Source organism: Globicephala melas, chromosome 3, assembly GCF_963455315.2.
Source record: "Globicephala melas chromosome 3, mGloMel1.2, whole genome shotgun sequence".
Classification (NCBI taxonomy): Eukaryota; Metazoa; Chordata; class Mammalia; order Artiodactyla; family Delphinidae; genus Globicephala; species Globicephala melas.
The window spans coordinates 54386058-54407975 of record NC_083316.1 but is presented as its reverse complement, the minus strand read 5'-3'; the positions used below and the strand labels follow the sequence as shown (position 1 = coordinate 54407975).

Below are 21918 nucleotides of genomic sequence, written 5' to 3'. Positions count from 1 at the left end.
GTTCCTCTTGGCAGCTCCGCTATGGGGCAATCAATCTGTTTTCTCTGACACCCAGTTTGTGGTGGACATTGAAAAGAGGATCCTGGTTCCATTGGAGCAAAAGCTGAATATTCTTTGGGCCAGGGCCACTGAATCTTTCCAGATAAGCAGTGCTGTCTCCTAAGCTGAAATCCGAGGCAAAGACTAGGATTTTCTCTGTCCATTCACAAAACGTGGAGAAAGGTTCCTACCATGGGGCATCTAACCAGAGTCTTGATATGAGAAAATCAGTACCTTAGGAAATGTGTTTTTCAACTTCTATCTGTATCCGTGTGAGAGTGCTGTCTATGATGACTTTTAGGGAGTAATCACTGGGCTAGATCTACTATCAAGAAAATACATCTACTGCACTGAACATTTACCCTGCCTATAAGCCTTTCTATCCACGACATCTCAGAAAGGATAAACATTTTTTGTTAACAATAAGTAGGTATGACTGTCAGAGGTTATCAACAATTGTAAAAATCCTTTGAGGTCCCTTAATTAACTTATCAGTCCCAGATCTGGGGTTTTTTCTTGACCTGTGGCTGGTCCCTCAACCTGGTTTATGAAAACCCGAGGGATTGGCATAAAGTAGGGTAGGGGTATGAGAGGACATGAATGACGAGGAACCACTTCCATGAGATCCCCGACCCTCTGTTGATGGGGCACATGTCTCTCAGGGCTTCCTATACCTTCCAGAACTCTTTCCAGAACTTCTGCAACTCTCCTGAGTCTTCTGAGAATGCCTGGAAAGGAAAAGGTCCCTGGTCTAGGCAACAGGAGAGGGCCTTTCTTGTGGTAGAGATATGAGGTCAGGGAGCTTCTGTGACCTCTTTGGTAGTGATATCCACACATGGAGTAAAAATGAGGACTGTGGCATTGCAGGAATCAGGGCTCAGATGTTCTGGAAGAGAGCCATGTCTTCTCGGAAAGCCTCCTATCCTGACACTGAGGCAGCTGTCACTGACCGGACAGCCTTGGCCCAGCCTAATCCCAACCAGGTGTCTTTCCAGAGGAAGAGGCAGCCTTCCCGAATGGCCACACCCTAGTTCCCTAAGGCTGCCAGGCTATCTGGGTTTTCCCTTGATTAACTTCCTTGAGACTCTAGAACACATTATATACGCTAAGTACATAAATTAGAAGTCTGCATGTGGTATCTTCTTCACTGGCAAATGAAGCCCTGGTCCTAGATACAGAAAAAAGGAAAATTGGCTTTACAGTACATCTCAAAAAGCAAAACAAAACAGAACAACTCAGACTAAAATGAATAAACAAAAACTTTGGCTTCTTCAAGTTTTGCATGAAAATAAGAGACCTTGAAATTTTCAACAGAAATGTCTTTGTACACATCAGAGCAAGATACAGGTGCTTGAAGCTTGTAATGAATACTGGAATATCTTCAGAATCAGAGGTAACATGCAATGTTGGGTGAAGGGGAATTTTCACATACCTCTGGACCATATGGAAATGACCTCATCTATCTGGATCATGTCCACCTACAAAGCACTTCTTAGATTGAATTATCCAGGTGATTGCTTTATCCTTCCAACATACTTTCCATGTACAAAAATATCTTAAATGAATACTAAACACTATGCCATTTTGTAAAATTGAACTTGAGCTCTCATAAGCATTTTGCAAATCTATAGTTTGACTTGTATTTCCTGGAATTTTTGATTTTTTGTAACATTGTTTTTAAAAAGATTCTCTCAGTGTTGATTTGTGTGGCTGGGCTCCCTTGGGAATAATCTGGCCTTCAGCAACTCCTCTCTCCACCCCCAGTAGGAGCTTGAATAATGACTGAGTGACAAAATGTCCCATTCAGTTATTATTCAACTATATTAAATTGCTAAAGTTGGTCATTGGAGCATATCTTATTACAAAGGCAAAAGTTCAACATTTTTCCCTAGGCACAATAGGCTTGCACATTAAAAAACTTCTGGTCTGGTAAAGAATAAGATGTCAGGGCATGGAGCGTGCAGCAAATTAAACAGGGAAAGATGTATTAAACAAACCTGGGCAAAATTACCAGGCATTACCGTCAATATATTTACCAAACTCAGGCCTTCTATACAGGGGTGCAAGAGATAAATTAGAAGGGATTCTTGAAAATACATCAGTCTCCCCAAGCTTTATTAAGCTTACACGATTAAAAAACTATCATTTAAGGGGGGAGGGATAAATTAGGAATTTGGGCGTAACATATACACACTACCATATACAAAATAGATAACCAACAAGAACCTAGTGTAGAGCACAGGGAACTATACTCAATATTTTGTAATAACCTATAAGGGAAAAGAATCTGAAATATATATAACTGAATCACTTTGCTCTACACCTGAACCTAGCACAACATTGTAAATCAACTACATTTCAATTAAAAAAAAAACTATCATTTAAAGTCTTACACTAGGGACGAATATCTAGACAGTAAACGTTGGTTGCTTATATTACTATATATACTGTTTGTCCACTTGGATTAGTTGGTGCCCAGACAGTACTGATTATTAAATATTTTGAAATCTCGCCAGATTATATTGAAACCCATTTAGATCCATAGCTGTAGACTGTTTACTGGAAGGATCATATGGGGTATGGCTGAAGGGTCTGCTTTTTTCTAAAATGGCAAGTGAAGGAGCAGTTTTACCAAGATAGTAAGAACTTCAGGTACTTGCTTGAATGTGGTCACTCCAAGTTACTGCTTCAAAGAACAGGAAATGAGTGTTGTGGGAACTACAGAGACCACAGCCTATATGGTAGTATTCCTCAAAGGTGCATTTTCCTAAGACTCATTTGGGGCACTTATTTAAGAATATAGATTCCCAGATTCTTTCCCTGGGGTTTATGATTACTGTGTCTGGGGCAGGCTTAGTAATCATTATTTTTACTGTGTACCAATGATCCTCATGGCAAGGCAAATGAGGGAAACACAGTTCAACCAGCGATTCTCATTCATGATATTATCATTCATTCACTCATTCTTTTATTCAGTTATTTAGCACTTACTATGGTATTTCTCGAAGTGACCCTGGATCCCCTACATCAAAATCATCTGGAGTATTTGACTGCAATCCAGATCTTGGGCTGCATCCCAAACCTACCGTATAAACATCTCCAGAGGTAGGATCCAGAAATCTGCATTTCATATGGGCATTCCAAGGGATTCTTATGTAATCAAGTTTGAGACTATTGTTGTGTGTCTGGCACATAGCATGTCTCTTCAAGTTGTCTGTTCCCAGTCAATAGGTAATAAGCACTTATTTAAAGACTTACTACTTATTTAAAGACTTACTAAGACAGTGATCAGTGAATGATGTATGTAGAAGTGATGTGAAGGGTGAGGGGAGAGAAGCAGTTCTTCCTGCTGTAAACTGGAAGTCTGCAAAGCTTGTAGGAGCGAGAAAAGGAAGCTCCCCTACATATGCAGTGGCCAGGTTTGGGGAGATATGGAAAAGCTGAGTGAGACTCAGGCCCCTACAGCCTCTGAAGCCTGTGGAAGGAGCCAACCACACACCTGATTGGAGATGGCCGTGCAAAGGTCCCACAATCCCAGGGTCAAGTGGTAGGGCACCTATAAGAGCTCTCACTCAGAATTTCCTGCCAGAGCTAGAGCCCTGCAGGACATAAATATACTTTACTTTTCTCCTTTCTTCTCCCGTTTCCTTAGTTTTGTTTGTGGAATGGTAATGGAACTTGCCCAGGCATTGTTTCATTTTGACACCGTAACAAGGTCTGTTCTGAATTCACTTTCTCCATTAGAAGCCTGTGGAGGGACCATTGTTCCTGTGGACTTTTACTGATGTGCAATTGTGTTTAAAATAACTTGTCCAAAGCATGTCTGGAAAATAATAAGTAAGTTATTTTAAGTAAAATTTGCTTGATGATCCCAATTCTGATTTCTCTGACTGCTCATGTGGGGGGAAGTTCAAGCAAATGCCCTCTGGTTTTGAATGGTAAGAGTAATAATAACAATAATAGCGAAGCGCCCAGGAATTGCAGTATTGTGATATTGTGGTATTGTAGCTCTAGCGTGGAATTTGAAATAAAAAGATCTGAATGAACCTCATTTCCTCATCTATAAAATGGGAATAATGAGACCTGCCCTGGTTACCTCCCTGGATTGAAACTTGGTAAACTTTAAAGCTTTATACAAACATTGGTTGTTGGTTTTAATAAGTTTTTGGTTAATACCTTGTCCCTCTCTAGCTTTAGCCGTCGCTGGAACACTTTTCGATAGTATGGGTCAGCCTAAAATAAAGCACTGAAAAAACATGGGAATTTGGGGTAAAGACGCTTACCATTGCAATTACCTCCATTACAGAGATAATTATCTGGACCAAGATTTTATATTTGCTAAGGTCTGGCAAGGAGGAAGTGTGATCCAAATAGCAAAGGTCCCAGTGACAAATGAAAGGCACTTGGAAACTATGGTGCATTGTTCTGCTCTCCTGGAAGGCAAAACACTGCCAGGATGAAGACGGAGCCATTCCAAGTGAGTGATGAAATTTACTTTATTGACATTATCAATAAGGATGTATTTATGAGAAACAAACATGAAGTATAGCTCACACTTACGGGATTTGACAGGTAAGCAAAGGGAAGTGGGTTGTCTGATCACGAGGCCTAAACCTTTGGGCTCACTTGGCATTGGTTTCGTGCCTGGTTAGCTATGTGATTTTGTAGGTAATAATCTTCCTTCATGGATCCTCAACTTGCCCGTGCATAAAGTGGGCATAAAACTCTCCATTACACCTTATAAGAGCAAAGAAGATCATGTTTTTCACTGGAAGTAATATTTTATCATTATTAGGTAATGAACATTACTTCTTTCGTGAGGGTTTAAATCCAGAAAGATACTCAATAGAGTTAGAAAATCACAGAGTGGCACGCAGGCTTCTGTTTAATATTTTGGCTTGTGTAATATGAATGTCTTAACTTTTGGTTTTCTGTTTTTCTTCTCTCTTAAGTAAGGGCATATATATCTACACTGTTGTTAGACCAACAAAAGAAAAAACATGCCTCTCTTCAGAACTGTAGATCAAAAGGGAGCTTTATCATTCCAAATCACCCCCTCTTTCTACTTCCTGGAATCTTGTGAGACAAAGGAAGACTTCTGTACATTAAATGTAAGTTCATAAAATAATTATGGCCCTGCCCTAAATTCGTGCATATTATTACAGGGTGACGAATCATTGCTAGTTCTTGTAGCATTATTTTACTGGAAAAAAAAAGTTAATACATTGATTGTTACAATTGCCAGGTTGACAAATCCAGAAAACAAAGAACTTTTCTTTTAGGATTAAATAGGAGTCATAGCATGTTTAAAGCAGAAGGAACCTCTAAAACCATCAGTTTATAGATGAGAAAGCTGTAATAGTAATAATAAGAAAACTGTATTGAGTGTGTTGTCTGTGCTACATATGTACTAAGTTATTTGCATGTATTATTTCAGTTCATTCTCAAAACAATCCTCAGAAATAGGTGCTCTTGCTAATGCCATATTAGAGGTAAGGAGACTGAACTTTGAAGACAATAAGCTCCTTGCTTAAGGTTCCTAGCTTGTTGATTCTCCCGAGCTGCCTTGATGTCTTATAATCAGAATACCACAGATCGGTGCCTTCAACAACTAAACTTTATTTCTCACAGCTCTGGAGAATAGTAAGTCTGAGAGCAAGATGCCAGACAATTTGGTGCCTGGTGAGAGCCTTTTTCCTGGTTTGCACATGGACACTTTCTTGCTGGGTCCTCACGTGGTGGAGAGAGAGCTCTTTTTTTCTTTTTCTTTTTGGCCATGATGGGTATGTGGGATCTTAGTTCCCCAACCAGGGATAGAACCTGGGCCCCCGGTGGTGGAAGCAAGGACCGCCAGGGAGTTCCGAGAGATCTCTTCTTATAAGGGCCCTAATCCCATACAGGAAGGTTCCATCTTCATGACCTAATTATCTCACAAAGGCCTTACCTCCAAATATCATCACAATGGGGATTAGGCTTCAAAAGGTACATACGAATTTTGGTGGGACATAAACATTCAGTCCAAAGCAACTGATGAGAAGAATTGTTGATTCTTTTACATAATCAGTTGACTCTTTTACATAATCAGTTAACATTTATTGAGCACGTATTATGTGCCAAACACTGTTCTTGGCACTGGGGACACAAAGGTAACCAGCGAGATATGGTCCCATCTTTATGGTGTTTACAGAGCCGTAGGGGAGAGAGACATAAATCAATTGTCACACAAATACATAACTGTAAACTAGGAAATGTAGTTTTAAAAGGAGAGTATGGTAGTTCTGAGAGCAGGAAAGCTTGTCTAGTCTGAGGAGTCAGAGGGGCTTCTCAGAGGACATGACTATTGAGCTGAGACCTGAAGGGTTGGTAAGAGTTAACTAGGGCAGTTAGAGGAATGTAAGAGTGTTTCAGACTTGGGAAATGCCAAGTTCAAAGATCCTTGGCTGAAGCCGTTTGGGGGTGGGAGGAAGTGGAGAGGTAGGACAGGTAGGCAGGAGCCAGATTATCCAGGGTCTTGAGAAATTTGGTCTTTATCATGAGAACCATGGCTTCCAGAATTATCCTCAACAAAGGTCACCAGTGACCTACTAGTTACCTAGTTTTACAGCCTTTCCCCAGTTTCCTTCCTCCCCAGATGTCTGGGTCCCTGAGAGCAATGGCCTTGGGTCTCATGGTCCTGTAGTTTCCAGGTCCTCCAAGAACCTCAGGGCTCTGCTCCATTCCTCTTCTACCTGTTTAATGTAAGAGGAGGTACTATAAACTCTTTTATTTATTTAATTTATTGAAATATAGTTGATTTACAATGTTGTGTTAATTTTTGCTGCATAGCAAAGTGACTCAGTTATACCAACATACATTCTTTGTAAACTCTTTAAAAGTGTGGTGTGTGTGTATGTATCTTCTCAGTCTTCATATCTTGCTATTCGTACCAAACTCCCAAATCCTACGTGCTTAGGCCACTTAAATTCCTGGCACACAACTATTTTTTTTTGAAAAATATGCTTGTCAAATATTTTGTTTTAGCCCATGTTCATTGATATACCCTCAGTAATAGCTCCAAAACTTCTCTGCTATTAAGATCTCTCTTGGGTTGGGAAGGCATTCCCCCAACACCATCGCCCTCACTGACAAAAATCCTTCACCTATGGTCTGGCTGCTCAAATTCCCATTAGAGTTCCTGCCTTTAGACTAAAGCATTATCAAACATGTTAAGATAAATGAATAATCTGAAAACATGTAACACTTAAGTTATCAATCATTTATACCATAATGAAAATAAGTTTCAGATTATTTCCATTAGGCAAGTTTGGAAAGAGAGAAATGGTGAGGAAGTGCATAAAGTCACTGAGCTCCTAGTTGAGAGGGGGTGGGGGAGGGGAGCTGTGGGGAAGGGATTCTGCTCTGCAAAGTTGACAGCTTTTAACAATGTCACTTTTCTTTCTTTCCTGTTCCTGAATGCGATTTATTTATTCTTTGGTAATCATCCATTACAGTAAGTCAATTTCTGGTTCAAATTTTTACTATGGTTTCCTTTAGGCTGTAATTATATGACAACTCTTGATTCAAAATAGTAACTTGAAGTACAAACACTTAACCCTGGTGATATAACCAACCACCCAAATAGACTTACATTTTTTTCACATTTAAGTTCTTTTCTATTCAAATACAGTACTCTTTTAAAGGAATAATGTGCCCGAAGGCATCGTTTGGCTCAATGGGAGATACTACTTTGGAAAAAACAGTAGCTTAATTCAACACCAGTGTGATTCAAGATGACTGACACTTGAGAGTGGGCATCCAAGTTCCTTTCATGAATAGGAGGGGGAATTTGGCTTCAGTTGAGCACTTACTCATCAGTGTCTATGCTACTGGTTTCCAAGCAATTATAAATTACTGCTTGCTTTCATGTGGAATAGAGAACCAAGGCAAATTCCATCTTTTAGGAGGTAACCAGCCTCTACCCCATTTCTTCCTTTTTTTTTTTTTTAATTTTATTTATTTATTTGGGGCTGTGTTGGGTCTTCGTTTCTGTGTGAGGGCTTTCTCTAGTTGCGGCGAGCGAGGGCCACTCTTCATCGCGGTGCGCGGGCCTCTCACTATCGCGGCCTCTCTTGTTGCGGAGCACAGGCTTCAGACGTGCAGGCTCAGTAGTTGTGGCTCACGGGCCTAGTTGCTCCGCGGCCTGTGGGATCTTCCCAGACCAGGGCTCGAGCCTGTGTCCCCTGCATCGGCAGGCGGACTCTCAACCACTGCGCCACCAGGGAAGCCTACTTCACTTCTTAGATATGGTAAAATGAGGCCGACTAGTGAAAGGGCTCCAATGGCGCCATGTCAACATAGCGGCTTTGTGTTAACTCAGGAAGATGCTGGAATTCTGCTGTTACACTGGGCTTATTGCTTGGCTGGAAGGAAATATACTGGACTACTTAGAGAGAAATGGTCTTTCTGTTCCAGATCTTTGCCTCCAGTGGCTTTGAGGTGTTTTGTAAAGTTACATTTCAGGTTGTACAGCCTCCTACCAGGTGTTACCCCAGGGGGAACCGCCTTGTGGAGTTTCCTTCAATGCCTGTTGGAAACTTTGAACCAGTGGAAGGCATCTGCTGTTTGGGAATCACTTGCATTGTTATGGATACAAAGTGATTCATTCCTCTTTGAGGAATAGCCACTTCTGGACAGAAAGTGGTAAAATGGGTCACTGTGTCAAAGATAGCCTAGGAACAGAGAGAAACTCCAGCCAGAACTCTCCAGATGGGGGCAGCTGGAATGCAGTGGTGGTCAGAAAGTGTCACTTGGGCTCTGCTTGACAGGTGAACATGGTGCCGGACAGAAAGCAGATACCAGTCATGGGAACGTGCGGGAGGAGTCATGGAGCGTGCAGCACCGATGCCTGTGCCTTTCTGGTTCTTCAGGGGAAATGCTAGCTAAAGAGGAAAAGGTGTCCTTTATATGGGAAGCTGGCCAACTGCCTGTGTCTTGCCAAATGGAGAAGAGCAGTAGCTTGCATATATGGTGCAGGGCAAGGTAGGGGTGGAACTGGGAGTTTTCATAAGTCACTGCACTTGGAAGGGAAGGTTACTTGGTATATTTGATCAGATTGGAATGACGCCATTTGAAAATCATTGGGCCCTTTTCCTCACTGATCACCCTCCTTTTTCTCAACCAACACCATCTGATTCAACCAGAAATTTTGCTCAACAAGCCATGGAAGAGGCCAGAGGTGAAAGACCGAGAAATGGTCTGAGGGCCCCAGCCTCCACCAATGTCCCTTTCCTTCTGCATTTGATAAAGCAGACACTCCCTGGAGGGAGGGGAATCAGACTTCTGTAAATCACCAACAACTTTTCTGAATTTGCTACATGTTTCCTAGTACTGGCCTCAGCAGGTGGTGTTGGCAGCGAGGGCAAGCAGGGGAGCATGAGGGTGGGTGTGCAGCCACAGGAGGTGAGCTAGGCCCTGCCCCACCTGTGTGTGGGCAAAATGTAATTTTACAGCATTTTTATTTTTAAGTATGTAAAAGAGACAGCACTTATATAATTGAATTCACATCAGTTAAACACCTATATGGTGTCTCTCTACATATGCACATGTCTGAATGTGTGCCAGATTAACAGCGGTTACGTGTTAGAGAATGACACAGCTTCAGAGACAGAAAGGAACTGCTGTGATTTGTTTTACATCTGAGGGAACTGAGGCCCCAAGAGGCTGTCCTTTGCCCATCTTCACTGGTGCTTTGTGACTCTGAGGGTTTGCTCCTAAGGAAAGTAACAGGAACCTACTTCTCTTTATTTCTGCCCATCGAGGGCCTGCGGACTTGATGAACCAGACACAGGGAACTGTGAGGTGGTATGAGGTAGCTGAGGTCTGGCCTTTGCATCTTACAGGGAGGCTGCTCCTTTCACAGGGTGATTGGCTCCAGCTTTGGCTCCATGTAGGAGCTGTCTGCCCACAGGAAACAGGTTCCCATCCAGCTGCCTGTCTGTGCAGTTCCTGAGATTGTCCAAATTGGTGGCCCCATGAAAAGGCCTGAGGGGCACAAAAAGAGGATGAATCTGTAGTTCTAGAGCCCAACACACCTTCCAACACACACACACACACACACACACACACACACACGGCACACATGCCCTATTCTTTTGTAAAAGGAAGAAGGCAAAATATATGACGTGGTCAGCTGTTTAGACTCCGAGAGTATTGACTCTTGGGAATGGGGCAAGCTGGGGAGAGGGTGCTCATGGCTTTTATTATGGTGGGGGGACAATTCCAACTCTAATCATAAGGATGAAGGGAGTTAGCAGAACTGGTCTTTGACACGGAAGACCCCACTCCCCTCTTTAGGTGCCCTGACTGATCTCATTAGCAGCCTTCCATCCCATTCATTAGCCATCTGATGCCTCCTTACCTGCCTTAATTCTCTCAGCCAGCTGCCAGGGTGTGTAAATCCCTACCAAGATGGCAGACCCAAAGGCAGGAAGGTGTTCCCTCTCATGCACTTTCATCTGGGTAGTCTTATAGTTCCCACTGCCTCCAGAGACCAAGGGAAACCATGTAAGATAAAGTGTCACACAGGTTAGAGAGAAATTTCTGGGCCACACACCTTCACGTTGCTTTTCATATCACAACCCAGGTCAAGCCTGCTACTTCTGTAAGCAGGAGGGAGGCTGGGTGGGAAATCAGAGGAGGCATCTCACCCTTTGGCCCGAGGAACCCTCCATGCCTGAACTTGGAGGTGTAAGCTACCCTCTGAAACACAAATCCTTATCGGCCCTCAATTCCCAAATCTTTTGTTTTTTTCCACATGAAAATCTTTTGTTTAGCAGAACCATTGGGAAACATGCCCAAAAAATATGGCTCAGGCCACTCATACTTACATATTCTTTCCCTAAGATTTTCTTCAGGGCAGTTCGTGGCATCACAGGTTGCCCTGCATCCCCCCTACTACCTCCACCACCCAACTAAGAACCTTCACCTGTGGTTGTGCGAGAACTGTTTCCAGCTCCTTTTCAAAATTAAATTATCCTATTTTAAATATATAGCCAGATACAAAAGAGAGAGACGTGCCCTGACGGTGGAAAGGAAGAGAGGTATCACAGCCAGCCCATGGTGACTTCAGAAGATGGGACGTCTCTAAGAATGGGACATAGTACTAACACCCATGCATGGTCTGCAGAAGCAGACTGGGCTTTCACTCACTAAGACATCAGCAACACGCTGGTGCATTTGAAGTATTTCCTCCGGCCCCCACCCCCAGCAGTAGTAGTAGTATGACACTTGTGAAAATAAACTATTTAAAATGGAGTCAGGAAGCTCTCACACTTGTATCACTCACTGCAGCTTACTGACCCTAGCAGAAAGAAAGATTTCCCTCTGATCCATCAACAAGTCGCCCACCACCTGCCAGCACCAAGAACCACCACAGCCCTCCTGATTTCCTCCAAAAACCTAATAAAAGCTGACCTTCCCATTGTCTCCTTGGACCTGCCTGTGGTTCATCATAGTTTGCACGTCCCAAATTGTAATTCCTCTGCTATTCCCAAATAAACTATTTTTGCGGATGGAAAAAAAAAAAAAAGTATCCTGAAAACTTATGGTGGCCAGCCAAGACACCAAGGGTTGTTGGCTTTCATTTGACAAGGGAACATTCAGTGTTAGTTTTCCTTATTTTATTTAACTGGGAAGAGGGCCTACATCCCACAGTATAAAACACCCAAAGCTGTATTTCATGAAGAATAGTCCTTAGAACTACTTACAAGAGAATGACCTGGGGAACTTGTTAGCATGCCAATTCTTAGGCTGGGAATATGATTTTAAGGGCACTGATGCTTGGGAGCTTCTGAACTAAAGGTTGTTCTCTCTCTTGAGAGCGACAGCTCCATTTAAGTTGCAGGCTATCCTGGCTGTCATCTTATGGAGAGCGCCATATTAACCCCCTGCATAGCAGCAAGGTCCACCCCATTCAGGGCACTGAGGGAACAGGGCAGTGGCAAGGCTACATTCATCAAGGGGGCTCCCTGCCCTGTGCTGCCTGGGACCTCCCACACAGACCTGCTACTCAGCCAGGGACACTTAAGCCTCATCCTACCCCTAGGTAGGCCCTGGGGCAGCCTGGCCCTAGAAGGATGGAGCCAACCTCTCCTAGAATTCCCCAACACTCAGCCTTCCCAGTTCGCCCTCAAGGCACAGTAGGCTGACTGCAAAACCTGTGAGAACACAGCCTACAAAAAAGGCGTCCCAAGGACCCAAGACTTAAATCATCATCATCATCATCAACCAGGACTAAACAAAATCATATTGGATGGGAGCATGTCCTGTGTTCAAAGTCCAAATCTGACAGAAATAGCTGTGTGGTGTGAGGCAGATCGCTGTACTTCTCTGTGCTTCCATGTCCTCATCCCTAAAAAGAATACTGAGAGAACTGGCCTTGTAGGATTGTCGTAAGAATTAAATGTGACAATGTGCACCAAATTCTTAACACAGAGTTAGGCATACAGTAAGTGCTCAGTAAACAGGACCACCGCCAACATGTAGAATGTTGTGCTAATTCGAAAAAAAAAAGCTGTCCTACTTTGGGTAGACACATAGAAAAGATGCCCTTTCCTATGGGCTGGCTCAGGCTGGTGCCTGAGCTCTTATTTTGGTGGGCAGGGTACCCTCTCAGCCGGCCACCCTTCAGCTGATCACAGCCCATAAAACCCAACACGGAGGCTGTTGTGACTAGATGTTAGCTATGGTAATTCCACGTGAGGGTAGGAATGAGCTTGAACCGGGCTTCTGCCACGGCAGGCCTTGCGGATGAGCGGGGATGGGGGTGGGGACGGGTGCCCACGCTGAGTGGGAGTGATGCGTCTCACTTCTCAGAAGCACAGTGCTGCGTTCCACAGACGCTCATCGTGATAAATTTCAGCGAGCACAGAGGTACAACGACAGCTGACTTTCCTCTTCTGAGCTTGGTAGCAGCTGATCACGCTTCCTGTTTCTCTAAGAGCTTCCCTGACAGAGGCGACTTGCTCTTTCAAATTTGGTCATCGCCCTCTGGCTTTCCCGTGTGAGTCAGAGTGGTTGCCCTCGTGACCCCGGCTCCCTCCAGAGTCAGTGTCTGCAGGCGGCTGCCGTCCCGGCCTCCCCAGGTAAATCCCCCTCTGCCCGGGGTGCGCGGCCCCACCCACGCCGCTGCCTGGGGACGTGCGCCGGGACGTGAGTCACCGCACCGTCCTCCCCAGCCGCAACTATTATTGGAATGCTTCAGCACACAGCACACGCTTGCTTCCCGGATTTCACAGTCCTGTGCTCAGGATCTGCAAATCGCTGCGCAGCCCGAGGTTCCACCTGGGCGATCACAAGGTGGCTTGCACGCAGGTCGGAAAGTTTCTAAGGAAGGTCTCCTTAGGCCAGGCATATCCGCATCCTCTAAGGAGCATCAACCGCGTGTCTCCAGCGTGCGCCCAGCAATGTGCCTGCCTTTATGGGTGGCTCAGAAGAAATCGTTCTGGAGCTTTGCTTTCAGTATACAGGAGGACGCAGTAAAATGATAAGCAAGAATGAGGGTTGCAGACAAGCGAGGGGGCAGGAGAGATCTCTTTGGTTAGAAGCGCACGGGGAGTTCAAGCTGGGAGGGGACAGGGAAGAGGCAGAAGACAGGGAGCATGTGCCGGGGAGAAGAACCAGGGTTATGAGAAGCTTGGACAAAGATGCAGAGTGGAGAATGCATTGGGCTTGTTTATACGAACCTAAATATTGAGCTAAATTGGAACTTGGAAGCTCCTCCTTCTCTGTGCCAGGGTGATGGATGGCCTGTATCATCAGTCTTTACTATTGCTGGGCAGTGCGCCTGCCATGAACCCTGCCAGTCCTACAATTCCTGTCTCCCTTTTACAGATGAGGAAACTGCAGGGCAAGGAGGTGAAGTCCTGAGCTCAAGGTCATGTAGACAGCAGGTGGTGAAGTGTACATCCAAGCAGGCTGCCTCTTAAGCATTAACCTCTGTGACTCAGAGTAAGAATAAATCTTTTTTTTCCAAGTGGATATTTGAAGGTAGGGGAATATGTTTAGTTCGTTGATTACTCTATAAAATCTGATGTAGAACCCACCTCTTGTATGCGAGATATTGATTTTTATGTCCATCTGGCAGGGATCTCAGGAAACTTCTCATGTTCGTTACAGGTTGGATGATCTTGGAGACAAAGTATGGCTCCTGAGCTCGGGACTCCTAATTCCATGTTCATCTGGCACTGGCTGAGTTCCAGAGAGAGCGAGCGAGCAGTTAACTTCCTCATTTTCCATATCTGACAGAAATGTGAGAACGTGAACATGACCCAAACAAACAAACCTTTGGCTAGAGCCTTTTCAGATCCTAAAAAATTCAACCAAAAAGGAAAAAGAGCAGCTCCTGGGGCAACACGGAGGAGTATCTTGGAAGGGGTTACAGGTGGGCTGTGTCAGAGGTGCCTCAGCAGTAGGCGTGCAGAAAGAGAACAAGGGAGGGGTGGGAAATTCCTCTTCAAGTTGCAAACACACACAACATCTCAGGATGCCTGGGAGCTGCCCCTGTCACTTCTCTCCCCCAATGACAAGGGACAGGAGAGAGAGCCTTTGACTGACTCACTTCATCTGGCAAGATGGTGCTGGTACAGGCACTTTCATAAATCAAGACCAATCAGTCTTATCCTCTTCCTAGGTGCCAGTCTTATCCTGAGTCTCTCTCCTCCTTCCAGAGTGGCCACCTTACAAAGTGAAGAGAAAAGCCTTCTTTTTGTCTGTGGCTTGAATGCAGCTGTTCAAATTAACATGGAAGAGGAGGATTAAGTTTTCCCCTCACAGATCAGGCCAGTGTGGAACTTGGGATTGGCAGAGAAGGAGTGGAGATCTGGGGCACCTTTTTATTCCTTGATCTGAAAGGAAACGCTTACACTTCTGTAGTTAGGACAAGTTGAGGGAGACTGGAAAGTTCCCTGAAGGACGGCTAACGGTACACCGAATCACTGAGTTCTCTCCCACCTCCTCTCAGAGGTGTCGGGTATGCACATCTCAGCACCCTCCTCAACCCCTTCCCAGTCCAGTAAGACCCCAGTCCAAAGAATGAAAGAGGCCTGTCTGCAGTTAGGATGATCGCATCAGACACTTATAGAACACCTAGCAAGGGCTTCACTGGAATCTTCTCAGTATAATTCTCTCAGCCTCTTTGAGTGAGATCCTATAACCATCCTCATTTTTTCAGATGAGAAAACTGAGGCACAGAAAAGCCTTTGAAACCTGATTTAAAAGCCGCTACTTTTAGTACACCTGAAGTTAACACAAAATTGTATGTCAACTGTATTTCAATTTTTAAATAGTTTAAAAATGCAATACAGACAAGTAAAAAATTAAATAAAAGCTGACAGTTTAATAGGCCTCTATTGAGTAGACATCTTCAGTGATTACAGTAAATGATTTGTAACCAAAATGAAGCAATTCAGTCGATGATGATATCCAAACAACCAGCTCTATTGGGGTGAAGAATAGAAGAAATGGGAAGTTTCCCATGGCGGGGTGTGTGTGTATGTGTGACGATGATGGCCAAAGAGCCCAAAGGAAGTGTTCATTTTCTAAGGCATTTGGTTGAACTCTTTTGTGGCTAATAAATGTTGTGTTAGAACTACACTGAGTTTTGGAAAAGGCATTTAAAGCCACCAGTGACGGGCTTCCCTGGTGGCACAGTGGTTAAAAATCCGCCTGCCAATGCAGGGGACACGGGTTCGAGCCCTGGTCTGGGAAGATCCCACATGCCACGGAGCAACTAAGCCCGTGTGCCACAACTACTGAGCCTGCGCTCTAGAGCCCGTGAGCCACAACTACTGAGCCCACATGCCACAGCTGTTGAAGCCCGTGCACCTAGAGCCCGTGCTCCGCAACAAGAGAAGCCACCGCGTTGAGAAGACCGAGCACCGCAACGAAGAGTAGCCCCCACTCGCCGCAACTAGAGAAAGCCCGCGCGCAGCAACTAAGACCCAATGCAGCCAAAAATAAATAAATAAATTTATAATTTAAAAAAAAACCCCACCAGTGACACTACAAGAACTCAAAACCTCCACACTGTTTTTGCCAAAATAATATCACCAGATAACTGTGTGAAAAATGAACCATTTGGCCAAAGGTAGGGACATCCCCGGAACAGAGCCTCCTGTTTGCACACCCCCCTCTTGGTTCTGCAGTTCAGGTTCTGTGCCTCCATGTTACAGGGAAAACTTTTGCTCATATACCCTTGGACATCTCAGATTTTTCAATGTGACCTCCCCAAAAACCTCCCCCAACAATCCCTCCAAAATACAGAACCAGAAACTGCTTCTGCCATGTCAGTTCAAAGTTCACATCGGGACAGAGGTCTCCAGAGAATGAAATGGTAGGCTTTGGGCATAAAAAAACATTGTAAAGGAGATGATTTCGGAAATTTAGAAACAGAAGGATCTGCAATTTTTCAATCCAAAGTGGACTGACAAACTTTTCAGTTCATCTTGTTTAAATCATGACCATCAGAAGCCTATCTAGTATTTTTCAAAAAATTTTAGTATTCTTGAGGCTTTTTTTTTCTTTTTAGATCTACTTCATACTCATGAATATTCATAGACCTTTTCAGGACCTCAACAAAACAGAACTGTGAAAAAATAAATTCCTTGACAAGAACCCCCAATTAAACACATCAACAAAATGCTTTTAACTGAACTTTAAAACAACTCAAAATGAGTTTCGCCCCATGAAACCACGAGTAAATTGTGCAGAATCAGAACTGAAATTATACCTTTTCATAAGTATTGAATTAGAAAAAATGAGCACATCAATATATTTTCCACATTCATATTTCAATTAGCTCAAGTTTCTTAGTTTCTCTCCCTTTCACATTAAACATGAAAAAGTCCCACTGGTCGGCAGCAAGAGTTTTAACACTTCTTTATCTACTAAAGGATGTGGTCAAAGCAAGGAAGATGGCCACTGAGATGATGCTACTGGAGAGGCTGTCCCACCCGCCATAATACCTCATGAATGCTGCAGCTTTATCATCTTGGACAACAGAAAGGCGACCTTTGGCCTGGACTCTGCCTGCACACTTTTAAGCATATACACGTGACCAAAGGAGTTACAGGTTTTGTGATTATTGGTTTCAGGGTAAATCCTGGAAGCAGAAGCAGCTTTTGAGCACAGCAAGGCAACAGTCAAATTGCTTTGAGAAGAGTTTCAATCCTGAGCTGACCTCTCCCCCACTTCTTCCATTTTTCCACTCTTTCAATCCAGAGACAGGTGAGTATGGAAGGTCAAGCCATTTCCTCCAGAAAGATGATCCATATTTTCAACAGTGCTGTGGAGGGGCATTAAGAATCAGAAGACTTGGTTTCCAGTCTTCATGTGGCCTTTTAAACAGTCTTGATAGTTTGAGTAACTCAATTATCTCAGAGTCAGTATTCCCACCTGTAAAATGGGGCTAATAATACCTAGCCTATGTATACAGAGCTGTAAGAGGAGCAAAACGAGAGATGGCGTGGTGTATTTTGTGTATCATGTTTGTTGTTTCAAAACCTGGTTGGTATCTCTTTCTCTCTCTGTGCACTGTTTGAGATGTAACTTAAACTGCAGTTCATCTCTGCAGTCACAGAAGTTCCAAATGGAGATTATTCGGACATAGCAATCACCCCTACAAATCAGGCACCATCTCATTCAGGGTGCCTGAGACCGTATTAAATTTTATTTGCTATTTCATGAATGTATTTTTCATTCCATTATATAAAATACGCTTACTCTTTTCTCTCCCCTCATTTTTGCCATTAAACCTTTAAACTCTAAACAAATTGTAGTGCATCTATTTAGGAGTTAGAATTGGCTGTGCTACGGTATGAATATTAATAGAAAGTCAGTATGTTTCAAGGCCTTCTATAAAATATGAAGAAAAGTAATCTTAGCATTCTATGTAAAACTGCACTGTTAAATACATGTGTGCAGTCATTAAAAAAATAAAAAAAAAAGAGGGATGCAGAGAGGAAGTGCTGCACTTTCCTGCAGAGAGGGCTTTTCAACCAAGCATCACCCCCTCTCCCAGTCAGAGAAAATGCTAACTAGAAAGAGAAACCAGAAAGACTAGTCAGGATGGGGCTAGAGGAGCAGCTAAGGCTTAAGCAGGGAGTTATGTCTCTTTGGAAAGGTAAACAGACCTTTTCAGGATGTCAGGGGTCAGGATGGAGAAACGGGGAAACCTTCTGAGTCAGATCTTCATTATGTGGGCTTCACGAGGTAGCACAAAGCACATTCAAGGAGTGATACTCCAAGGTGAAAAAATATCTGTCTGGGCATTTTCCATTCTTTTGGGTTTTCCAGGCCGCTGGTCTCCATAGTCCTGGCAATTAAAGGTCATGGGATCAGAGGAAGTCAGAGCGGCAAGGAGCTTTGAAGACCCTCTGGCCCAACCTTTTCGTTTCACACACGAAACGGGGTGAGGGGCCCAGAGGCTGGGGAGCACGACCCAGCTTAGGGAGCACAGACTCTGAAAAACCTAAAAGAAATGTCTTCTCTGTAACTGACTGATGCGCAGGCCTGAAACTTGCTTAACGCTATCCTGATTTTTTCCCTCAGGTCTCAATAAGGGCAACTCTCCAGTGCCATGTGGCAGAAGCCCCTGCCTGCCTGCTGGAAGGGAGCCCTGAGGTGAGCTGTCAGCACCTTCTGCGGGAGCTGGACTGTTGCTTCCTGGCCATAGTGCAGCCCAGGGTTGGTTTGTATAAAGGGCCAGGGATGGATGGGTCATACAGCTCTAGCTTTTGCATTTGGGGGAGAAAAATATCTTGGTAAAAACAATAGGAACAGCAGCCTGCAATGAAAGGAACCAACGGCATCCAATCAGAGCCCAGGTTCCCTTCCAACCCCCCCATCACACACACCCCTGCACATAGTTCTTGCATCTCAGCACTTGCCTGACATGCTGCCTCCAGTGCTTATTTGGAAATACCGACGGAGAAAGTTCCATAGGACTATGTCATGTAGGCAAGCACTCCAGACTCCCTTTTGAAGCTGAGAGCAGTCAGACAGAAAACTGTGTTAAATTAGACAAGCTGAGAAAGGGAAAGCTCTCCTCCCTGCACTACCTCCAGGCCTTGAATCAGGCCCCTGAGCTGTGCATTACATCTGGCGGCCAGAAGCACTACGATCACCCCAAGGGAGGCCCCGGGCAGCGCACAGCCTTCCCCGGCTCCTGCCCCATTATCAGCCTCTCCCTTGCTTCTGCCTCAGCTATCAGAGCCTTCAGCAGCCTGGACATCAGGGCTGCGCACACAGCAGCTTCATGTTTGATTGAAAAGGAAGCTGGCCTCCATCTCCATCTTCTTGTCTACTGAGGCCTGTTTGGAGATAACCCTGGCCAAGATACGCACTGCGGATCACAGCGGATCACTTAAAATCCTTCCACCCTTTGCGCACCGCCTCAAGTCTCCCCTTCTGTTTCCACACCCCACACACGTTGTTTTCTAAAGATTAGAAGGAACTTAATTTGTACTCAAAATTAAAAGGACAGAGCACTCATAACTGCAATGTCCACCCCTTGTTTTTCTCTGCTTTGCCTTCTCTCTGACATTTTATGTGATGATCGGAGTTTAGTTTGTGTATTATAAAATGTACCTATTGGTGTGTCTCTGAGTTTCTTGGTAACTACTTGCAAATCAAACTGTACATTTCCACTTGCAAACTGAAAAAGGCAACCTGTACTTGGGTAGTTACATGTAAGGGGCCAGCCTTTGGTATAACAAACCTTTATTAAGCACCTATTGTTTGCTAGCCCCTGTGCTAGAACTCTGGAGACGCAGAGATGACAAGGCATCCACCTGCCTCCTGTAAATTGAGATTATTCTCAGTCTTCTACTCTCTGAGAGAACATAATTCTAATCAATGCTTAGTCCTCAAATGATTTTTTCCCCAGAGGGATGAGGGTGCCTGAGTACCCCTGTATATTGATATTTACACAAACACTGGGGATCTAACCTTGTAACTGACAGCATTTAGAAAAGAAGAGCAAATCTGCTTTACCCGACTATAAGCCTTCAGATTTCACAATGCTCGAGTACACGACACATTTCTTAGCTATCTACTGTGAGATGTGGAACAACGCTGAGCTCTATTTGATATATCTAGGCAACAAGAAGAGGATAAAAAGGGGGAGCAAAATCTCAGTGTCACCTTGAGGGTAGTAGAAGGAGCTTGCAAGGGTGGGGAGTTAATGAGAAAACACAAGAAAGCAATGATGAGACCAAGACAGAAGGATAGATCAGTGATCTTCAGAGTGGAGTATAAGAAGAATAGTATACGATCTTCTGTTCATAGTTATGCTTATTAAAAATAAAAAAGACATTAAACTTTACTAATATTTAACAAATAGATTGGCAGTAGTATATGTGTATACTATATATACTACTATATAATATGTAATATACACGTATATGTGTATTACAGTTGACCCTTGAACGACACGGGTTTAAACTGCGTGGGTCCACTCATACAAGGATTTCTTTCACTAAATACTGTACTACGGTACTACATGATCTGGGCTGGTATAAAGTTATACATGGATTTTCTACTATACTGAGGGTCACCGCCCCTAGCCCCTGTGTTGTTCAAGGGGGGTTACATGTACATATTCAGTCCTCCCCCGGCATCCACAGGGGACTGGCTCGTGGGTACCGAAATCAGTGGATGCTCAAGTCCCTTGTATAAAATGGTGCAGGACAGTCAACCTGTTGTCTGTGGATACATATATGAAATGCTTGCTCAAACATTTATTATTCATTGGCTATATAAGCAAAAAACGTTGAGGCCATTGATGGAGAAGAAACAAAATATAAAAATTAAGGTCAACACCTGCATGCTCCGAATTGTGAAGTGAGGATAGAATCAGAGAATTAGTATCAAAGTTCGCATCTTGTGCAAAGATGACGCTGATTAATTCCTTCCCTCTCTGTATGCATCCGCTTTCTACCCTTTGAGAGGCAGAGCCCATTTCTCCTCTACTTGAATCAGGACTTTGTGACTCTCCTTGGCCCATAGGATGTGGTGGGAGTGACGTTCTACGACTTGCACGCCCAGGCTGTTAGAGGTCTGGCAGCTTCCACTTCTTCCCTCTGGGCAGCCAGATTCTGACCACGTGAGACTGAGCTGTGGGGAAGCCTAAGTTAGCCACCCGAGGGGCACCAAGGCACCGAACGTGCATGAGAAGCCCTCTTAGATCTTCCAGCCCAGCCAGCCACCAACTGAATGTCTTAGCCGAGTGAGTGACACCACGGGGGCAGAAGAGCCCAGCAGATAATTCTGAAAAAAAAGGAATTATTGTTTTAAGGCACTAAATTTTAGAGTGTAGTTTGTTCCACAGCAGCAGATAATTTTTAAAAGAGTCATATCTTATGGTTCAGGAATTAGCCCTGGAAACAAACACGTTTACTAAGACTCTTCTTTTCACATGTTGCCACCTTAGATAAGAAAACAACATTCTGATGGCCAAGGGTTTGTAGGCAGTGAAATCCTAGGGCTGGGGTAAGCTCAGAAGACAATGGGATAGACACAGCAAATTTACAAAGTATTGTTTTTAAAGAAAAAGTTGCAGATGGGTACAAAACACATAGGGATTTTGGTATTTCACAGTAACCAGGAATCTGATTTGCCTTTTCCTTTGTTAAAAGTTTTCTCCCTTCAATCCTTTGGGGGTGTTTCTTTCTTTAACTATATAGGCCAGCTGGCCTGTTATGCAATTCCTTCTAATTGTTAGAGCTGGAAGTCTGGGCACTACCTTCCTCACATCCCTTGCCTGAAGAGTTTTGAGTCTGATGCTGACAACCAGAGGTACTTGCATGGGATTTGGAAGGTGGAGGAGAGGTAGACGCCACATTA

General features: G+C 44.0%; 1 long non-coding RNA gene across 1 annotated transcript; it reads left to right on the top strand.

Annotated features, from left to right (window-relative positions):
• The first annotated feature begins 16940 nt into the window (after positions 1 to 16940).
• On the top strand, positions 16941 to 19528 carry LOC132596996 (uncharacterized). The gene is made up of 3 exons (XR_009563277.1): positions 16941 to 17301; positions 18625 to 18696; positions 19279 to 19528. It is a non-coding gene; the product is annotated as an uncharacterized lncRNA (long non-coding RNA).
• The last annotated feature ends 2390 nt before the right edge of the window (positions 19529 to 21918 follow it).